Raw genomic sequence first — 22569 nt, forward strand, 5'->3', positions numbered from 1 at the left:
AAAAGGTACTCAATGGGACCGTAGTGTTGCAACCACACACAAGTTGACCTGCTGTGTGGAAAAAACGAGTTAGTACAATCCAAACATGAAATAGGTCATTTTAAAATCAACATAAAAAACCAAAATTCCAAATGTATAAACCACAAAAAAATGCTTACCAATGAAACAAAATGTGTCCTGCTCCTCACCCTCCTCCCTCCCTGTGGTGCAACAGATGTCCCTTTCTGGAAAAATGTACTCAATGGGACCGTAGTGTTGCAACCACACACAAGTTGACCTGCTGTGAGGAAAAAACGAGTTAGTACATTTCAAGCGTGAAATAGGTCATTTTAAAATCAACATAAAAAACCAAAATTCCAAAAGTATAAACCACAAAAAAATGCTTACCAATGAAACAAAATGTGTCCTGCTCCTCACCCACCTCCCTCCCTGTGGTGCAACAGATGTCCCTTTCTCCAAAAGTGTACTCAATGGGACCGTAGTGTTGCAACCACACACAAGTTGACCTGCTGTGAGGAAAATAGGAGTTAGTACATTTCAAACATGAAATAGGTCATTTTAAAATCAACATAAAAAACCAAAATTCCAAAAGTATAAACCACAAAAAAATGCCTACCAAAGAAACAAAATGTGTCGTGCTCCTCACCCTCCTCCCTCCCTGTGGTGCAACAGATGTCCCTTTCTCCAAAAATGTACTCAATGGGAACGGAGTGTTGCAACCACACACAAGTTGACCTGCTGTGAGGAAAATACGAGTTAGTACATTTCAAACATGAAATAGGTCATTTTAAAATCAACATAAAAAACCAAAATTCCAAAAGTATAAACTACAAAAAAATGCTTACCAGTGAAACAAAATGTGTCGTGCTCCTCACCCTCCTCCCTCCCTGTGGTGCAACAGATGTCCCTTTCTCCAAAAATGTACTTAATGGGACCGTAGAGTTGCAACCACACACAAGTTGACCTGCTGTGAGGAAAATACGAGTTAGTACATATCAAACATGAAATAGGTCATTTTAAAATCAACATAAAAAAACCAAAATTCCAAAAGTATAAATCACAAAAAAATGTTTACCAATGAAACAAAATGTGTCGTGCTCCTCACCCTCCTCCCTCCCTGTGGTGCAACAGATGGCCCTTTCTCCAAAAATGTACTCAATGGGACCATAGTGTTGCAACCACACACAAGTTGACCTGCTGTGAGGAAAATACGAGTTAGTACATTTCAAACATGAAATAGGTCATTTTAAAATCAACATAAAAAACCAAAATTCCAAAAGTATAAACCACAAAAAATGCTTACCAATGAAACAAAATGTGTCGTGCTCCTCACCCTCCTCCCTCCCTGTGGTGCAACAGATGTCCCTTTCTCCAAAAATTTACTCAATGGGACCGTAGTGTTGCAACCACACACAAGTTGACCTGCTGTGAGGAAAATACGAGTTAGTACATTTCAAACATGAAATAGGTCGTTTTAAAATCAACATAAAAAACCAAAATTCCAAAGTATAAACCACAAAAAAATGCTTTCCAATGAAACAAGATGTGTCGTGCTGCTCACCCTCCTCCCTCCCTGTGGTGCAACAGATGTCCCTTTCTCCAAAAATGTACTCAATGGGACCGTAGTGTTGCAACCACACACAAGTTGACTTGCTGTGAGGAAAATACGAGTTAGTACATTTCAAACATGAAATAGGTCATTTTAAGATCAACATAAAAAACCAAAATTCCAAAAGTATAAACCACAAAAAAATGCTTAAAAATGAAACAAAATGTGTCGTGCTCCTCACCCTCCTCCCTCCCTGTGGTGCAACAGATGTCCCTTTCTCCAAAAATGTACTCAATGGGACCGTAGTGTTGCAACCACACACAAGTTGACCTGCTGTGAGGAAAATACGAGTTAGTACATTTCAAACATGAAATAGGTCAATTTTAAAATCAACATAAGAAACCAAAATTCCAAAAGTATAAACCACAAAAAAATGCTTACCAATGAAACAAAATGTGTCGTGCTCCTCACCCTCCTCCCTCCCTGTGGTGCAACAGATGTCCCTTTCTCCAAAAATGTACTCAATGGGACCGTAGTGTTGCAACCACACACAAGTTGACCTGCTGTGAGGAAAATACGAGTTAGTACATTTCAAACATGAAATAGGTCATTTTAAAATCAACATAAAAAGCAAAATTCCAAAAGTATAAACCACAAAAAAATGTTTACCAAAGAAACAAAATGTGTCGTGCTCCTCACCCTTCTCCCTCCCTGTGGTGCAACAGATGTCCCTTTCTCCAAAAATGTTCTCAATGGGACCGTAGTGTTGCAACCACACACAAGTTGACCTGCTGTGAGGAAAAAACGAGTTAGTACATTTCAAACATGAAATAGGTCATTTTAAAGTCAACATAAAAAACCAAAATTCCAAAAGTATAAACCACAAAAAAATGCTTACCAATGAAACAAAATGAGTCCTGCTCCTCACCTCCCCCCCGCCCTGTAGTGCAACGGATGTCCCTTTCTCCAAAAGTGTACTCAATGGGACCGTAGTGTTGCAACCACACTCAAGTTGACCTGCTGTGAGGAAAATACGAGTTAGTACATTTCAAGCATGAAATAGGTCATTTTAAAATCAACATAAAAAACCAAAATTCCAAAAGAATAAACCACAAAAAAATGCTTACCAATGAAACAAAATGTGTTGTGCTCCTCACCCTCCTCCCTCCCTGTGGTGCAACAGATGTCCCTTTCTCCAAAAATGTACTCAATGGGACCGTAGCGTTGCAACTACACACAAGTTGACCTGCTGTGAGGAAAATACGAGTTAGTACATTTCAAACATGAAATAGGTCATTTTAAAATCAACATAAAAAACCAAAATTCCAAAAGTATCAACCACAAAAAAATGCTTACCAATGAAACAAAATGTGTCGTGCTCCTCACCCTCCTCCCTCCCTGTGGTGCAACAGATGTCCCTTTCTCCAAAAATGTACTCAATGGGACCGTAGTGTTGCAGCCACACACAAGTTGACCTGCTGTGAGGAAAATACGAGTTAGTACATTTCAAACATGAAATAGGTCATTTTAAAATCAACATAAAAAACCAAAATTCCAAAAGTATAAACCACAAAAAAGTGCTTACCAATGAAACAAAATGTGTCCTGCTCCTCACCCTCTCCCCTCCCTGTGGTGCAACAGATGTCCCTTTCTCCAAAAATGTACTCAATGGGACCGTAGTGTTGCAACCACACACAAGTTGACCTGCTGTGAGGAAAATACGAGTTAGTACATTTCAAACATGAAATAGGTCATTTTAAAATCAACATAAAAAACCAAAATTCCAGAAGTATAAACCACAAAAAAATGCTTACCAATGGAAGAAAATGTGTCGTGCTCCTCACCCTCCTGCCTCCCTGTGGTGCAACAGATGTCCCTTTCTCCAAAAATGTACTCAATGGGACCGTAGTGTTGCAACCACACACAAGTTGACCTGCTGTGAGGAATATACAAGTTAGTACATTTCAAACATGAAATAGGTCATTTTAAAATCAACACAAAAAACCTAAATTCCAAAAGTATAAACCACAAAAAAATGCTTACCAATGAAACAAAATGTGTCGTGCTCCTCACCCTCCTCCCTCCCTGTGGTGCAACAGATGTCCCTTTCTCCAAAAATGTACTCAATGGGACCGTAGTGTTGCAACCACACACAAGTTGACCTGCTGTGAGGAAAAAACGAGTTAGTACATTTCAAACATTAAATAGGTCATTTTAAAATCAACATAAAAAAACCAAAATTCCAAAGGTATAAACCACAAAAAAATGTTTACCAATGAAACAAAATGTGTCGTGCTCCTCACCCTCCTACCTCCCTGTGGTGCAACAGATGGCCCTTTCTCCAAAAATGTACTCAATGGGACCGTAGTGTTGCAACCACACACAAGTTGAGCTGCTGTGAGGAAAATACGAGTTAGTACATTTCAAACATGAAATAGGTCATTTTAAAATCAACATAAAAAACCAAAATTCCAGAAGTATAAACCACAAAAAAAATGCTTACCAATGGAAGGAAATGTGTCGTGCTCCTCACCCTCCTCCCTCCCTGTGGTGCAACAGATGTCCCTTTCTCCAAAAATGTACTCAAAGGGACCGTAGTGTTGCAACCACACACAAGTTGACCTGCTGTGAGGAAAATACGAGTTAGTACATTTCAAACGTGAAATAAGTCGTTTTAAAATCAACATAAAAAACCAAAATTCCAAAAGTATAAACCACAAAAAAATGCTTACCAATGAAACAAAATGTGTCGTGCTCCTCACCCTCCTCCCTCCCTGTGGTGCAACAGATGTCCCTTTCTCCAAAAATGTACTCAATGGGACCGTAGTGTTGCAACCACACACAAGTTGACCTGCTGTGAGGAAAATATGAGCTAGTACACTTCAAACATGAAATAGGTCATTTGAAAATCAACATAAAAAACCAAAATTCCAAAAGTATAAACCACAAAAAAATGCTTTTCAATGAAACAAAATGTGTCCTGCTCCTCACCCTCCTCCCTCCCTGTGGTGCAACAGATGTCCCTTTCTCCATAAATGTACTCAATGGGAACGTAGTGTTGCAACCACACACAAGTTGACCTGCTGTGAGGAAAATACGAGTTAGTACATTTCAAACATGAAATAGGTCATTTTAAAATCAACATAAAAAACCAAAATTCCAAAAGTATAAACCACAAAAAAATGCTTACCAATGAAACAAAATGTGTCGTGCTCCTCACCCTCCTCCCTCCCTGTGGTGCAACAGATGTCCCTTTCTCCAAAAATGTACTCAATGGGACCGTAGTGTTGCAACCACACACAAGTTGACCTGCTGTGAGGAAAATACGAGTTAGTACATTTCAAACAAGAAATAGGTCATTTTAAAATCAACATAAAAAACCAAAATTCCAAAAGTATAAACCACAAAAAAATGCTTACCAATGAAACAAAATGTGTCGTGCTCCTCACCCTTCTCCCTCCCTGTGGTGCAACAGATGTCCCTTTCTCCAAAAATGTACTCAATGGGACCGTAGTGTTGCAACCACACACAAGTTGACCTGCTGTGAGGAAAATACGAGTTAGTACATTCCAAACATGAAATAGGTCATTTTAAAATCAACATACAAAACCAAAATTCCAATAGTATAAACCACAAAAAAATGCTTACCAAAGAAACAAAATGTGTCGTGCTCCTCACCCTCCTCCCTCCCTGTGGTGCAACAGATGTCCCTTTCTCCAAAAATGTACTCAATGGGACCGTAGTGTTGCAACCACACACAAGTTGACCTGCTGTGAGACAAATACGAGTTAGTACATTTCAAACATGAAATAGGTCATTTTAAAATCAACATAAAAAACCAAAATTCCAAAAGTATAAACCACAAAAAAATGCTTACCAATGAAACAAAATGTGTCCTGCTCCTCACCCACCTCCCTCCCTGTGGTGCAACAGATGTCCCTTTCTCCAAAAATGTACTCAATGGGACCGTAGTGTTGCAGCCACACACAAGTTGACCTGCTGTGAGGAAAATACGAGTTAGTACATTTCAAACATGAAGTAGGTCATTTTAAAATCAACATAAAAAACCAAAATTCCAAAAGTATAAACCACAAAAAAATGCTTACCAATGAAACAAAATGTGTCGTGCTCCTCACCCATTTCCCTCCCTGTGGTGCAACAGATGTCCCTTTCTCCAAAAATGTACTCAATGGGACCGTAGTGTTGCAGCCACACACAAGTTGACCTGCTGTGAGGAAAATACGAGTTAGTACATTTCAAACATGAAATAGGTCATTTTAAAATCAACATAAAAAACCAAAATTCCAAAAGTATAAACCACAAAAAAATGCTTACCAATGAAACAAAATGTGTCGTGCTCCTCACCCACCTCCCTTCCTGTGGTGCAACAGATGTCCCTTTCTCCAAAAATGTACTCAATGGGACCGTAGTGTTGCAACCACACACAAGTTGACCTGCTGTGAGGAAAATACGAGTTAGTACATTTCAAACATGAAATAGGTCATTTTAAAATCAACATAAAAAACCAAAATTCCAAAAGTATAAACCACAAAAAAATGCTTACCAATGAAACATAATGTGTCGTGCTCCTCACCCACCTCCCTTCCTGTGGTGCAACAGATGTCCCTTTCTCCAAAAATGTACTCAATGGGACCGTAGTGTGGCAACCACACACAAGTTGACCTGCTGTGAGGAAAATACGAGTTAGTACATTTCAAACATGAAATAGGTCATTTAAAAATCAACATAAAAAACCAAAATTCCAAATGTATAAACCACAAAAAAATGCTTACCAATGAAACAAAATGTGTCCTGCTCCTCACCCACCTCCCTCCCTGTGGTGCAACAGATGTCCCTTTCTGGAAAAATGTACTCAATGGGACCGTAGTGTTGCAACCACACACAAGTTGACCTGCTGTGAGGAAAAAACGAGTTAGTACATTTCATGCATGAAATAGGTCATTTTAAAATCAACATAAAAAACCAAAATTCCAAAAGTATAAACCAATAAAAAATGCTTACCAATGAAACAAAATGTGTCGTGCTCCTCACCCTCCTCCCTCCCTGTGGTGCAACAGATGTCCCTTTCTCCAAAAATGTACTCAATGGGAACGTAGTGTTGCAACCACACACAAGTTGACCTGCTGTGAGGAAAATACGAGTTAGTACATTTCAAACATGAAATAGGTCATTTTAAAATCAACATAAAAAACCAAAATTCCAAAAGTATAAAATACAAAAAAATGCTTACCAATGAAACAAAATGTGTCGTGCTCCTCACCCTCCTCCCTCCCTGTGGTGCAACAGATGTCCCTTTCTCCAAAAATGTACTTGATGGGACCGTAGAGTTGCAACCACACACAAGTTGACCTGCTGTGAGGAAAATACAAGTTAGTTCATTTCAAACATGAAATAGGTCATTTTAAAATCAACATAAAAAAACCAAAATTCCAAAAGTATAAATCACAAAAAAATGTTTACCAATGAAACAAAATGTGTCGTGCTCCTCACCCTCCTCCCTCCCTGTGGTGCAACAGATGGCCCTTTCTCCAAAAATGTACTCAATGGGACCATAGTGTTGCAACCACACACAAGTTGACCTGCTGTGAGGAAAATACGAGTTAGTACATTTCAAACATGAAATAGGTCATTTTAAAATCAACATAAAAAACCAAAATTCCAAAAGTATAAACCACAAAAAATGCTTACCAATGAAACAAAATGTGTCGTGCTCCTCACCCTCCTCCCTCCCTGTGGTGCAACAGATGTCCCTTTCTCCAAAAATGTACTCAATGGGACCGTAGTGTTGCAACCACACACAAGTTGACCTGCTGTGAGGAAAATACGAGTTAGTACATTTCAAACATGAAATAGGTCGTTTCAAAATCAACATAAAAAACCAAAATTCCAAAAGTATAAACCACAAAAAAATGCTTTCCAATGAAACAAGATGTGTCGTGCTGCTCACCCTCCTCCCTCCCTGTGGTGCAACAGATGTCCCTTTCTCCAAAAATGTACTCAATGGGACCGTAGTGTTGCAACCACACACAAGTTGACCTGCTGTGAGGAAAATACGAGTTAGTACATTTCAAACATGAAATAGGTCATTTTAAGATCAACATAAAAAACCAAAATTCCAAAAGTATAAACCACAAAAAAATGCTTAAAAATGAAACGAAATGTGTCGTGCTCCTCACCCTCCTCCCTCCCTGTGGTGCAACAGATGTCCCTTTCTCCAAAAATGTACTCAATGGGACCGTAGTGTTGCAACCACACACAAGTTGACCTGCTGTGAGGAAAATACGAGTTAGTACATTTCAAACATGAAATAGGTCAATTTTAAAATCAACATAAGAAACCAAAATTCCAAAAGTATAAACCACAAAAAAATGCTTACCAATGAAACAAAATGTGTCGTGCTCCTCACCCTCCTCCCTCCCTGTGGTGCAACAGATGTCCCTTTCTCCAAAAATGTACTCAATGGGACCGTAGTGTTGCAACTACACACAAGTTGACCTGCTGTGAGGAAAATACGAGTTAGTACATTTCAAACATGATATAGGTCATTTTAAAATCAACATAAAAAGCAAAATTCCAAAAGTATAAACCAGAAAAAATTGTTTACCAAAGAAACAAAATGTGTCGTGCTCCTCACCCTTCTCCCTCCCTGTGGTGCAACAGATGTCCCTTTCTCCAAAAATGTTCTCAATGGGACCGTAGTGTTGCAACCACACACAAGTTGACCTGCTGTGAGGAAAAAACGAGTTAGTACATTTCAAACATGAAATAGGTCATTTTAAAGTCAACATAAAAAACCAAAGTTCCAAAAGTATAAACCACAAAAAAATGCTTACCAACGAAACAAAATGAGTCCTGCTCCTCACCTCCCCCCCGCCCTGTAGTGCAACGGATGTCCCTTTCTCCAAAAGTGTACTCAATGGGACCGTAGTGTTGCAACCACACACAAGTTGACCTGCTGTGAGGAAAATACGAGTTAGTACATTTCAAGCATGAAATAGGTCATTTTAAAATCAACATAAAAAACCAAAATTCCAAAAGAATAAACCACAAAAAAATGCTTACCAATGAAACAAAATGTGTTGTGCTCCTCACCCTCCTCCCTCCCTGTGGTGCAACAGATGTCCCTTTCTCCAAAAATGTACTCAATGGGACCGTAGTGTTGCAACTACACACAAGTTGACCTGCTGTGAGGAAAATACGAGTTAGTACATTTCAAACATGAAATAGGTCATTTTAAAATCAACATAAAAAACCAAAATTCCAAAAGTATCAACCACAAAAAAATGCTTACCAATGAAACAAAATGTGTCGTGCTCCTCACCCTCCTCCCTCCCTGTGGTGCAACAGATGTCCCTTTCTCCAAGAATGTGCTCAATGGGACCGTAGTGTTGCAACCACACACAAGTTGACCTGCTGTGAGGAAAAAACGAGTTAGTACATTTCAAGCGTGAAATAGGTCATTTTAAAATCAACATAAAAAACCAAAATTCCAAAAGTATAAACCACAAAAAAATGCTTACCAATGAAACAAAATGTGTCGTGCTCCTCACCCTCCTCCCTCCCTGTGGTGCAACAGTTGTCCCTTTCTCCAAAAATGTACTCAATGGGACCGTAGTGTTGCAACCACACACAAGTTGACCTGCTGTGAGGAAAATACGAGTTAGTACATTTCAAACATGAAATAGGTCATTTTAAAACCAACATAAAAAACCAAAATTAAAAAGTATAAACCACAAAAAAATGCTTACCAATGAAACAAAATGTGTCGTGCTCCTCACCCTCCTCCCTCCCTGTGGTGCAACAGATGTCCCTTTCTCCAAAAATGTACTCAATGGGACCGTAGTGTTGCAACCACACACAAGTTGACCTGCTGTGAGAAAAATACGAGTTAGTACATTTCAAACATGAAATAGGTCATTTTAAAATCAACATAAAAAACCAAAATTCCAAAAGTATAAACCACAAAAAAATGCTTACCAATGAAACAAAATGTGTCCTGCTCCTCACCCTCTCCCCTCCCTGTGGTGCAACAGATGTCCCTTTCTCCAAAAATGTACTCAATGGGACCGTAGTGTTGCAACCACACACAAGTTGACCTGCTGTGAGGAAAATACGAGTTAGTACATTTCAAACATGAAATAGGTCATTTTAAAATCAACATAAAAAACCAAAATTCCAGAAGTATAAACCACAAAAAGATGCTTACCAATGGAAGAAAATGTGTCGTGCTCCTCACCCTCCTGCCTCCCTGTGGTGCAACAGATGTCCCTTTCTCCAAAAATGTACTCAATGGGACCGTAGTGTTGCAACCACACACAAGTTGACCTGCTGTGAGGAATATACAAGTTAGTACATTTCAAACATGAAATAGGTCATTTTAAAATCAACATAAAAAACCTAAATTCCAAAAGTATAAACCACAAAAAAATGCTTACCAATGAAACAAAATGTGTCGTGCTCCTCACCCTCCTCCCTCCCTGTGGTGCAACAGATGTCCCTTTCTCCAAAAATGTACTCAATGGGACCGTAGTGTTGCAACTACACACAAGTTGACCTGCTGTGAGGAAAATACGAGTTAGTACATTTCAAACATGAAATAGGTCATTTTAAAATCAACATAAAAAACCAAAATTCCAAAAGTATCAACCACAAAAAAATGCTTACCAATGAAACAAAATGTGTCGTGCTCCTCACCCTCCTCCCTCCCTGTGGTGCAACAGATGTCCCTTTCTCCAAGAATGTGCTCAATGGGACCGTAGTGTTGCAACCACACACAAGTTGACCTGCTGTGAGGAAAAAACGAGTTAGTACATTTCAAGCGTGAAATAGGTCATTTTAAAATCAACATAAAAAACCAAAATTCCAAAAGTATAAACCACAAATAAATGCTTACCAATGAAACAAAATGTGTCGTGCTCCTCACCCTCCTCCCTCCCTGTGGTGCAACAGATGTCCCTTTCTCCAAAAATGTACTCAATGGGACCGTAGTGTTGCAACCACACACAAGTTGACCTGCTGTGAGGAAAATACGAGTTAGTACATTTCAAACATGAAATAGGTCATTTTAAAATCAACATAAAAAACCAAAATTAAAAAGTATAAACCACAAAAAAATGCTTACCAATGAAACAAAATGTGTCGTGCTCCTCACCCTCCTCCCTCCCTGTGGTGCAACAGATGTCCCTTTCTCCAAAAATGTACTCAATGGGACCGTAGTGTTGCAACCACACACAAGTTGACCTGCTGTGAGGAAAATACGAGTTAGTACATTTCAAACATGAAATAGGTCATTTTAAAATCAACATAAAAAACCAAAATTCCAAAAGTATAAACCACAAAAAAATGCTTACCAATGAAACAAAATGTGTCCTGCTCCTCACCCTCTCCCCTCCCTGTGGTGCAACAGATGTCCCTTTCTCCAAAAATGTACTCAATGGGACCGTAGTGTTGCAACCACACACAAGTTGACCTGCTGTGAGGAAAATACGAGTTAGTACATTTCAAACATGAAATAGGTCATTTTAAAATCAACATAAAAAACCAAAATTCCAGAAGTATAAACCACGAAAAAATGCTTACCAATGGAAGAAAATGTGTCGTGCTCCTCACCCTCCTGCCTCCCTGTGGTGCAACAGATGTCCCTTTCTCCAAAAATGTACTCAATGGGACCGTAGTGTTGCAACCACACACAAGTTGACCTGCTGTGAGGAATATACAAGTTAGTACATTTCAAACATTAAATAGGTCATTTTAAAATCAACATAAAAAAACCAAAATTCCAAAAGTAAAAACCACAAAAAAATGTTTACCAATGAAACAAAATGTGTCGTGCTCCTCACCCTCCTCCCTCCCTGTGGTGCAACAGATGGCCCTTTCTCCAAAAATGTACTCAATGGGACCGTAGTGTTGCAACCACACACAAGTTGAGCTGCTGTGAGGAAAATACGAGTTAGTACATTTCAAACATGAAATAGGTCATTTTAAAATCAACATAAAAAACCAAAATTCCAGAAGTATAAACCACAAAAAAAATGCTTACCAATGGAAGGAAATGTGTCGTGCTCCTCACCCTCCTCCCTCCCTGTGGTGCAACAGATGTCCCTTTCTCCAAAAATGTACTCAAAGGGACCGTAGTGTTGCAACCACACACAAGTTGACCTGCTGTGAGGAAAATACGAGTTAGTACATTTCAAACATGAAATAAGTCGTTTTAAAATCAACATAAAAAACCAAAATTCCAAAAGTATAAACCACAAAAAAATGCTTACCAATGAAACAAAATGTGTCGTGCTCCTCACCCTCCTCCCTCCCTGTGGTGCAACAGATGTCCCTTTCTCCAAAAATGTACTCAATGGGACCGTAGTGTTGCAACCACACACAAGTTGACCTGCTGTGAGGAAAATATGAGCTAGTACACTTCAAACATGAAATAGGTCATTTGAAAATCAACATAAAAAACCAAAATTCCAAAAGTATAAACTACAAAAAAATGCTTTTCAATGAAACAAAATGTGTCCTGCTCCTCACCCTCCTCCCTCCCTGTGGTGCAACAGATGTCCCTTTCTCCATAAATGTACTCAATGGGAACGTAGTGTTGCAACCACACACAAGTTGACCTGCTGTGAGGAAAATACGAGTTAGTACATTTCAAACATGAAATAGGTCATTTTAAAATCAACATAAAAAACCAAAATTCCAAAAGTATAAACCACAAAAAAATGCTTACCAATGAAACAAAATGTGTCGTGCTCCTCACCCTCCTCCCTCCCTGTGGTGCAACAGATGTCCCTTTCTCCAAAAATGTACTCAATGGGACCGTAGTGTTGCAACCACACACAAGTTGACCTGCTGTGAGGAAAATACGAGTTAGTACATTTCAAACATGAAATAGGTCATTTTAAAATCAACATAAAAAACCAAAATTCCAAAAGTATAAACCACAAAAAAATGCTTACCAATGAAACAAAATGTGTCGTGCTCCTCACCCTTCTCCCTCCCTGTGGTGCAACAGATGTCCCTTTCTCCAAAAATGTACTCAATGGGACCGTAGTGTTGCAACCACACACAAGTTGACCTGCTGTGAGGAAAATACGAGTTAGTACATTCCAAACATGAAATAGGTCATTTTAAAATCAACATACAAAACCAAAATTCCAATAGTATAAACCACAAAAAAATGCTTACCAAAGAAACAAAATGTGTCCTGCTCCTCACCCTCCTCCCTCCCTGTGGTGCAACAGATGTCCCTTTCCCAAAAAATGTACTCAATGGGACCGTAGTGTTGCAACCACACACAAGTTGACCTGCTGTGAGACAAATACGAGTTAGTACATTTCAAACATGAAATAGGTCATTTTAAAATCAACATAAAAAACCAAAATTCCAAAAGTATAAACCACAAAAAAATGCTTACCAATGAAACAAAATGTGTCCTGCTCCTCACCCACCTCCCTCCCTGTGGTGCAACAGATGTCCCTTTCTCCAAAAATGTACTCAATGGGACCGTAGTGTTGCAACCACACACAAGTTGACCTGCTGTGAGGAAAATACGAGTTAGTACATTTCAAACATGAAATAGGTCATTTTAAAATCAACATAAAAAACCAAAATTCCAGAAGTATAAACCACAAAAAAATGCTTACCAATGGAAGAAAATGTGTCGTGCTCCTCACCCTCCTCCCTCCCTGTGGTGCAACAGATGTCCCTTTCTCCAAAAATGTACTCAACGGGACCGTAGTGTTGCAACCACACACAAGTTGACCTGCTGTGTGGAAAATACGAGTTAGTACTTTACAAACATGAAATAGGTCATTTTAAAATCAACATAAAAAACCAAAATTCCAAAAGTATAAACCACAAAAAAATGCTTACCAATGAAACAAAATGTGTCCTGCTCCTCACCCTCCTCCCTCCCTGTGGTGCAACAGATGTCCCTTTCTCCAAAAATGTACTCAATGGGACCGTAGTGTTGCAGCCACACACAAGTTGACCTGCTGTGAGGAAAAAACGAGTTAGTACATTTCAAGCGTGAAATAGGTCATTTTAAAATCAACATAAAAAACCAAAATTCCAAAAGGATAAACCACAAAAAAATGCTTACCAATGAAACAAAATGTGTCGTGCTCCTCACCCTCCTCCCTCCCTGTGGTGCAACAGATGTCCCTTTCTCCAAAAATGTACTCAATGGGACCGTAGTGTTGCAACCACACACAAGTTGACCTGCTGTGAGGAAAATACGAGTTAGTACATTTCAAACATGAAATAGGTCATTTTAAAATCAACATAAAAAACCAAAATTGAAAAGTATAAACCACAAAAAAATGCTTACCAATGAAACAAAATGTGTCGTGCTCCTCACCCTCCTCCCTCCCTGTGGTGCAACAGATGTCCCTTTCTCCAAAAATGTACTCAATGGGACCGTAGTGTTGCAACCACACACAAGTTGACCTGCTGTGAGGAAAATACGAGTTAGTACATTTCAAACATGAAATAGGTCATTTTAAAATCAACATAAAAAACCAAAATTCCAAAAGTATAAACCACAAAAAAATGCTTACCAATGAAACAAAATGTGTCGTGCTCCTCACCCTCTCCCCTCCCTGTGGTGCAACAGATGTCCCTTTCTCCAAAAATGTACTCAATGGGACCGTAGTGTTGCAACCACACACAAGTTGACCTGCTGTGTGGAAAATACGAGTTAGTACATTTCAAACATGAAATAGGTCATTTTAAAATCAACATAAAAAACCAAAATTCCAGAAGTATAAACCACAAAAAAATGCTTACCAATGGAAGAAAATGTGTCGTGCTCCTCACCCTCCTGCCTCCCTGTGGTGCAACAGATGTCCCTTTCTCCAAAAATGTACTCAATGGGACCGTAGTGTTGCAACCACACACAAGTTGACCTGCTGTGAGGAAAATACGAGTTAGTACATTTCAAACATGAAATAGGTCATTTTAAAATCAACATAAAAAACCAAAATTCCAAAAGTATAAACCACAAAAAAATGCTTACCAATGAAACAAAATGTGTCGTGCTCCTCACCCTCCTCCCTCCCTGTGGTGCAACAGATGTCCCTTTCTCCAAAAATGTACTCAATGGGACCGTAGTGTTGCAACCACACACAAGTTGACCTGCTGTGAGGAATATACAAGTTAGTACATTTCAAACATTAAATAGGTCATTTTAAAATCAACATAAAAAAACCAAAATTCCAAAAGTATAAACCACAAAAAAATGTTTACCAATGAAACAAAATGTGTCGTGCTCCTCAGCCTCCTCCCTCCCTGTGGTGCAACAGATGGCCCTTTCTCCAAAAATGTACTCAATGGGACCGTAGTGTTGCAACCACACACAAGTTGACCTGCTGTGAGGAAAATACGAGTTAGTACATTTCAAACATGAAATAGGTCATTTTAAAATCAACATAAAAAACCAAAATTCCAGAAGTATAAACCACAAAAAAAATGCTTACCAATGGAAGGAAAAGTGTCGTGCTCCTCACCCTCCTCCCTCCCTGTGGTGCAACAGATGTCCCTTTCTCCAAAAATGTACTCAAAGGGACCGTAGTGTTGCAACCACACACAAGTTGACCTGCTGTGAGGAAAATACGAGTTAGTACATTTCAAACATGAAATAAGTCGTTTTAAAATCAACATAAAAAACCAAAATTCCAAAAGTATAAACCACAAAAAAATGCTTACCAATGAAACAAAATGTGTCGTGCTCCTCACCCTCCTCCCTCCCTGTGGTGCAACAGATGTCCCTTTCTCCAAAAATGTACTCAATGGGACCGTAGTGTTGCAACCACACACAAGTTGACCTGCTGTGAGGAAAATATGAGCTAGTACATTTCAAACATGAAATAGGTCATTTTAAAATCAACATAAAAAACCAAAATTCCAAAAGTATAAACCACAAAAAAATGCTTTTCAATGAAACAAAATGTGTCCTGCTCCTCACCCTCCTCCCTCCCTGTGGTGCAACAGATGTCCCTTTCTCCATAAATGTACTCAATGGGAACGTAGTGTTGCAACCACACACAAGTTGACCTGCTGTGAGGAAAATACGAGTTAGTACATTTCAAACATGAAATAGGTCATTTTAAAATCAACATAAAAAACCAAAATTCCAAAAGTATAAACCACAAAAAAATGCTTACCAATGAAACAAAATGTGTCGTGCTCCTCACCCTCCTCCCTCCCTGTGGTGCAACAGATGTCCCTTTCTCCAAAAATGTACTCAATGGGACCGTAGTGTTGCAACCACACACAAGTTGACCTGCTGTGAGGAAAATACGAGTTAGTACATTTCAAACATGAAATAGGTCATTTTAAAATCAACATAAAAAACCAAAATTCCAAAAGTATAAACCACAAAAAAATGCTTACCAATGAAACAAAATGTGTCGTGCTCCTCACCCTTCTCCCTCCCTGTGGTGCAACAAATGTCCCTTTCTCCAAAAATGTACTCAATGGGACCGTAGTGTTGCAACCACACACAAGTTGACCTGCTGTGAGGAAAATACGAGTTAGTACATTCCAAACATGAAATAGGTCATTTTAAAATCAACATACAAAACCAAAATTCCAATAGTATAAACCACAAAAAAATGCTTACCAAAGAAACAAAATGTGTCGTGCTCCTCACCCTCCTCCCTCCCTGTGGTGCAACAGATGTCCCTTTCTCCAAAAATGTACTCAATGGGACCGTAGTGTTGCAACCACACTCAAGTTGACCTGCTGTGAGACAAATACGAGTTAGTACATTTCAAACATGAAATAGGTCATTTTAAAATCAACATAAAAAACCAAAATTCCAAAAGTATAAACCACAAAAAAATGCTTACCAATGAAACAAAATGTGTCCTGCTCCTCACCCACCTCCCTCCCTGTGGTGCAACAGATGTCCCTTTCTCCAAAAATGTACTCAATGGGACCGTAGTGTTGCAACCACACACAAGTTGACCTGCTGTGAGGAAAATACGAGTTAGTGCATTTCAAACATGAAATAGGTCATTTTAAAATCAACATAAAAAACGAAAATTCCAGAAGTATAAACCACAAAAAAATGCTTACCAATGGAAGAAAATGAGTCGTGCTCCTCACCCTCCTCCCTCCCTGTGGTGCAACAGATGTCCCTTTCTCCAAAAATGTACTCAACGGGACCGTAGTGTTGCAACCACACACAAGTTGACCTGCTGTGAGGAAAATACGAGTTAGTACTTTACAAACATGAAATAGGTCATTTTAAAATCAACATAAAAAACCAAAATTCCAAAAGTATAAACCACAAAAAAATGCTTACCAATGAAACAAAATGTGTCCTGCTCCTCACCCTCCTCCCTCCCTGTGGTGTAACAGATGTCCCTTTCTCCAAAAATGTACTCAATGGGACCGTAGTGTTGCAACCACACACAAGTTGACCTGCTGTGAGGAAAAAACGAGTTAGTACATTTCAAGCATGAAATAGGTCATTTTAAAATCAACATAAAAAACCAAAATTCCAAAAGTATAAACCACAAAAAAATGCTTACCAATGAAACAAAATGTGTCGTGCTCCTCACCCTCCTCCCTCCCTGTGGTGCAACAGATGTCCCTTTCTCCAAAAATGTACTCAATGGGACCGTAGTGTTGCAACCACACACAAGTTGACCTGCTGTGAGGAAAATATGAGCTAGTACATTTCAAACATGAAATAGGTCATTTTAAAATCAACATAAAAAACCAAAATTCCAAAAGTATAAACCACAAAAAAATGCTTACCAATGAAACAAAATGTGTCCTGCTCCTCACCCTCCTCCCTCCCTGTGGTGCAACAGATGTCCCTTTCTCCATAAATGTACTCAATGGGAACGTAGTGTTGCAACCACACACAAGTTGACCTGCTGTGAGGAAAATACGAGTTAGTACATTTCAAACATGAAATAGGTCATTTTAAAATCAACATAAAAAACCAAAATTCCAAAAGTATAAACCACAAAAAAATGCTTACCAATGAAACAAAATGTGTCGTGCTCCTCACCCTCCTCCCTCCCTGTGGTGCAACAGATGTCCCTTTCTCCAAAAATGTACTCAATGGGACCGTAGTGTTGCAACCACACACAAGTTGACCTGCTGTGAGGTAAATACGAGTTAGTACATTTCAAACATGAAATAGGTCATTTTAAAATCAACATAAAAAACCAAAATTCCAAAAGTATAAACCACAAAAAAATGCTTACCAATGAAACAAAATGTGTCGTGCTCCTCACCCTTCTCGCTCCCTGTGGTGCAACAGATGTCCCTTTCTCCAAAAATGTACTCAATGGGACCGTAGTGTTGCAACCACACACAAGTTGACCTGCTGTGAGGAAAATACGAGTTAGTACATTCCAAACATGAAATAGGTCATTTTAAAATCAACATACAAAACCAAAATTCCAATAGTATAAACCACAAAAAAATGCTTACCAAAGAAACAAAATGTGTCGTGCTCCTCACCCTCCTCCCTCCCTGTGGTGCAACAGATGTCCCTTTCTCCAAAAATGTACTCAATGGGACCGTAGTGTTGCAACCACACACAAGTTGACCTTCTGTGAGACAAATACGAGTTAGTACATTTCAAACATGAAATAGGTCATTTTAAAATCAACATAAAAAACCAAAATTCCAAAAGTATAAACCAGAAAAAAATGCTTACCAATGAAACAAAATGTGTCCTGCTCCTCACCCACCTCCCTCCCTGTGGTGCAACAGATGTCCCTTTCTCCAAAAATGTAGTCAATGGGACCGTAGTGTTGCAACCACACACAAGTTGACCTGCTGTGAGGAAAATACGAGTTAGTACATTTCAAACATGAAATAGGTCATTTTAAATCAACATAAAAAACCAAAATTCCAAAAGTATAAACCACAAAAAAATGCTTACCAATGAAACAAAATGTGTCGTGCTCCTCACCCTCTCCCCTCCCTGTGGTGCAACAGATGTCCCTTTCTCCAAAAATGTACTCAATGGGACCGTAGTGTTGCAACCACACACAAGTTGACCTGCTGTGAGGAAAATACGAGTTAGTACATTTCAAACATGTAATAGGTCATTTTAAAATCAACATAAAAAACCAAAGTTCCAGAAGTATAAACCACAAAAAAATGCTTACCAATGGAAGAAAATGTGTTGTGCTCCTCACCCTCCTCCCTCCCTGTGGTGCAACAGATGTCCCTTTCTCCAAAAATGTACTCAACGGGACCGTAGTGTTGCAACCACACACAAGTTGACCTGCTGTGAGGAAAATACGAGTTAGTACATTTCAAACATGAAATAGGTCATTTTAAATCAACATAAAAAACCAAAATTCCAAAAGTATAAACCACAAAAAAATGCTTACCAATGAAACAAAATGTGTCGTGCTCCTCACCCTCTCCCCTCCCTGTGGTGCAACAGATGTCCCTTTCTCCAAAAATGTACTCAATGGGACCGTAGTGTTGCAACCACACAGAAGTTGACCTGCTGTGAGGAAAATACGAGTTAGTACATTTCAAACATGAAATAGGTCATTTTAAAATCAACATAAAAAACCAAAATTCCAAAAGTATAAACTACAAGAAAATGCTTACCAATGAAACAAAATGTGTCGTGGTCCTCACCCTCCTCCCTCCCTGTGGTGCAACAGATGTCCCTTTCTCCAAAAATGTACTTAATGGGACCATAGTGTTGCAACCACACACAAGTTGACCTGCTGTGAGGAAAATACGAGTTAGTACATTTCAAACATGAAATAGGTCATTTTAAAATCGACATAAAAAAACCAAAATTCCAAAAGTATAAACCACAAAAAAATGCTTACCAATGAAACAAAATGTGTCGTGCTCCTCACCCTCCTCCCTCCCTGTGGTGCAACAGATGTCCCTTTCTCCAAAAATGTACTCAATGGGACCGTAGTGTTGCAACCACACACAAGTTGACCTGCTGTGAGGAAAATACGAGTTAGTACATTTCAAACATGAAATAGGTCATTTTATAATAAACATAAAAAACCAAAATTCCAAAAGTATAAACCACAAAAAAATGCTTTCCAATGAACCAAAATGTGTCCTGCTCCTCACCCTCCTCCCTCCCTGTGGTGCAACAGATGTCCCTTTCTGGAAAAATGTACTCAATGGGACCGTAATGTTGCAACCACACACAAGTTGACCTGCTGTGAGGAAAATACGAGTTAGTACATTTCAAACATGAAATAGGTCATTTTAAAATCAACATAAAAAACCAAAATTCCAAAAGTATAAACCACAAAAAAATGCTTACCAATGAAACAAAATGTGTCGTGCTCCTCACCCTCCTCCCTCCCTGTGATGCAACAGATGTCCCTTTCTCCAAAAATGTACTCAATGGGACCGTAGTGTTGCAACCACACACAAGTTGACCTGCTGTGAGGAAAATACGAGTTAGTACATTTCAAACATGAAATAGGTCATTTTAAAATCAACATAAAAAACCAAAATTCCAAAAGTATAAACCACAAAAAAATGCTTACCAATGAAACAAAATGTGTCGTGCTCCTCACCCTCCTCCCTCCCTGTGGTGCAACAGATGTCCCTTTCTCCAAAAATGTACTCAATGGGACCGTAGTGTTGCAACCACACACAAGTTGACCTGCTGTGAGGAAAATACGAGTTAGTACATTTCAAACATGAAATAGGTCATTTTAAAATCATAATATAAAACCAAAATTCCAAAAGTATAAACCACAAAAAAATGCTTACCAATGAAACAAAATGTGTCGTGCTCCTCACCCTCCTCCCTCCCTATGGTGCAACAGATGTCCCTTTCTCCAAAAATGTACTCAATGGGACCGTAGTGTTGCAACCACACACAAGATGACCTGCTGTGAGGAAAATACGAGTTAGTACATTTCAAACATGAAATAGGTCATTTTAAAATCAACATAAAAAACCAAAATTCCAAAAGTATAAACCACAAAAAAATGCTTACCAATGAAACAAAATGTGTCCAGCTCCTCACCCTCCTCCCTCCCTGTGGTGCAACAGATGTCCCTTTCTCCAAAAATGTACTCAATGGGACCGTAGTGTTGCAACCACACACAAGTTGACCTGCTGTGAGGAAAATGCGAGTTAGTACATTTCAAACATGAAATAGGTCATTTTAAAATCAACATAAAAAACCAAAATTCCAAAAGTATAAACCACAAAAAAATGCTTACCAAAGAAACAAAATGTGTCGTGCTCCTCACCCTCCTCCCTCCCTGTGGTGCAACAGATGTCCCTTTCTCCAAAAATGTACTCAATGGGACCGTAGTGTTGCAACCACACACAAGTTGACCTGCTGTGAGGAAAATACGAGTTAGTACATTTCAAACATGAAATAGGTCATTTTAAAATCAACATAAAAGACCAAAATTCCAAAAGTATAAACCACAAAAAAATGCTTACCAATGAAACAAAATGTGTCGTGCTCCTCACCCTCCTTCCTCCCTGTGGTGCAACGGATGTCCCTTTCTCCAAAAATGTACTCAATGGGACTGTAGTGTTGCAACCACACACAAGTTGACCTGCTGTGAGGAAAATACGAGTTAGTACATTTCAAACATGAAATAGGTCATTTTAAAATCAACATAAAAAACCAAAATTCCAAAAGTATAAACCACAAAAAAATGCTTACTATGAAACAAAATGTGTCGTGCTCCTCACCCTCCTCCCTCCCTGTGGTGCAACAGATGTCCCTTTCTGGAAAAATGTACTCAATGGGACCGTAGTGTTGCAACCACACACAAGTTGACCTGCTGTGAGGAAAATACGAGTTAGTACATTTCAAACATGAAATAGGTCATTTTAAAATCAACATAAAAAACCAAATTCCAGAAGTATAAACCACAAAAAAATGCTTACCAATGGAAGAAAATGTGTCGTGCTCCTCACCCTCCTCCCTCCTTGTGGTGCAACAGATGTCCATTTCTCCAAAAATGTACTCAGCGGGACCGTAGTGTTGCAACCACACACAAGTTGACCTGCTGTGAGGAAAATACGAGTTAGTACTTTACAAACATGAAATAGGTCATTTTAAAATCAACATAAAAAACCAAAATTCCAAAAGTATAAACCACAAAAAAATGCTTACCAATGAAACAAAATGTGTCCTGCTCCTCACCCTCCTCCCTCCCTGTGGTGCAACAGATGTCCCTTTCTCCAAAAATGTACTCAATGGGACCGTAGTGTTGCAACCACACACAAGTTGACCTGCTGTGAGGAAAATACGAGTTAGTACATTTCAAACATGAAATAGGTCATTTTAAAATCAACATAAAAAACCAAATTCCAGAAGTATAAACCACAAAAAAATGCTTACCAATGGAAGAAAATGTGTCGTGCTCCTCACCCTCCTCCCTCCCTGTGGTGCAACAGATGTCCCTTTCTCCAAAAATGTACTCAGCGGGACCGTAGTGTTGCAACCACACACAAGTTGACCTGCTGTGAGGAAAATACGAGTTAGTACTTTACAAACATGAAATAGGTCATTTTAAAATCAACATACAAAACCAAAATTCCAATAGTATAAACCACAAAAAAATGCTTACCAAAGAAACAAAATGTGTCGTGCACCTCACCCTCCTCCCTCCCTGTGGTGCAACAGATGTCCCTTTCTCCAAAAATGTACTCAATGGGACCGTAGTGTTGCAACCACACACAAGTTGACCTGCTGTGAGACAAATACGAGTTAGTACATTTCAAACATGAAATAGGTCATTTTAAAATCAACATAAAAAACCAAAATTCCAAAAGTATAAACCACAAAAAAATGCTTACCAATGAAACAAAATGTGTCCTGCTCCTCACCCACCTCCCTCCCTGTGGTGCAACAGATGTCCCTTTCTCCAAAAATGTAGTCAATGGGACCGTAGTGTTGCAACCACACACAAGTTGACCTGCTGTGAGGAAAATACGAGTTAGTACATTTCAAACATGAAATAGGTCATTTTAAATCAACATAAAAAACCAAAATTCCA

Source organism: Schistocerca serialis, chromosome 5, assembly GCF_023864345.2.
Source record: "Schistocerca serialis cubense isolate TAMUIC-IGC-003099 chromosome 5, iqSchSeri2.2, whole genome shotgun sequence".
In the NCBI taxonomy this organism is placed as follows: domain Eukaryota; kingdom Metazoa; phylum Arthropoda; class Insecta; order Orthoptera; family Acrididae; genus Schistocerca; species Schistocerca serialis.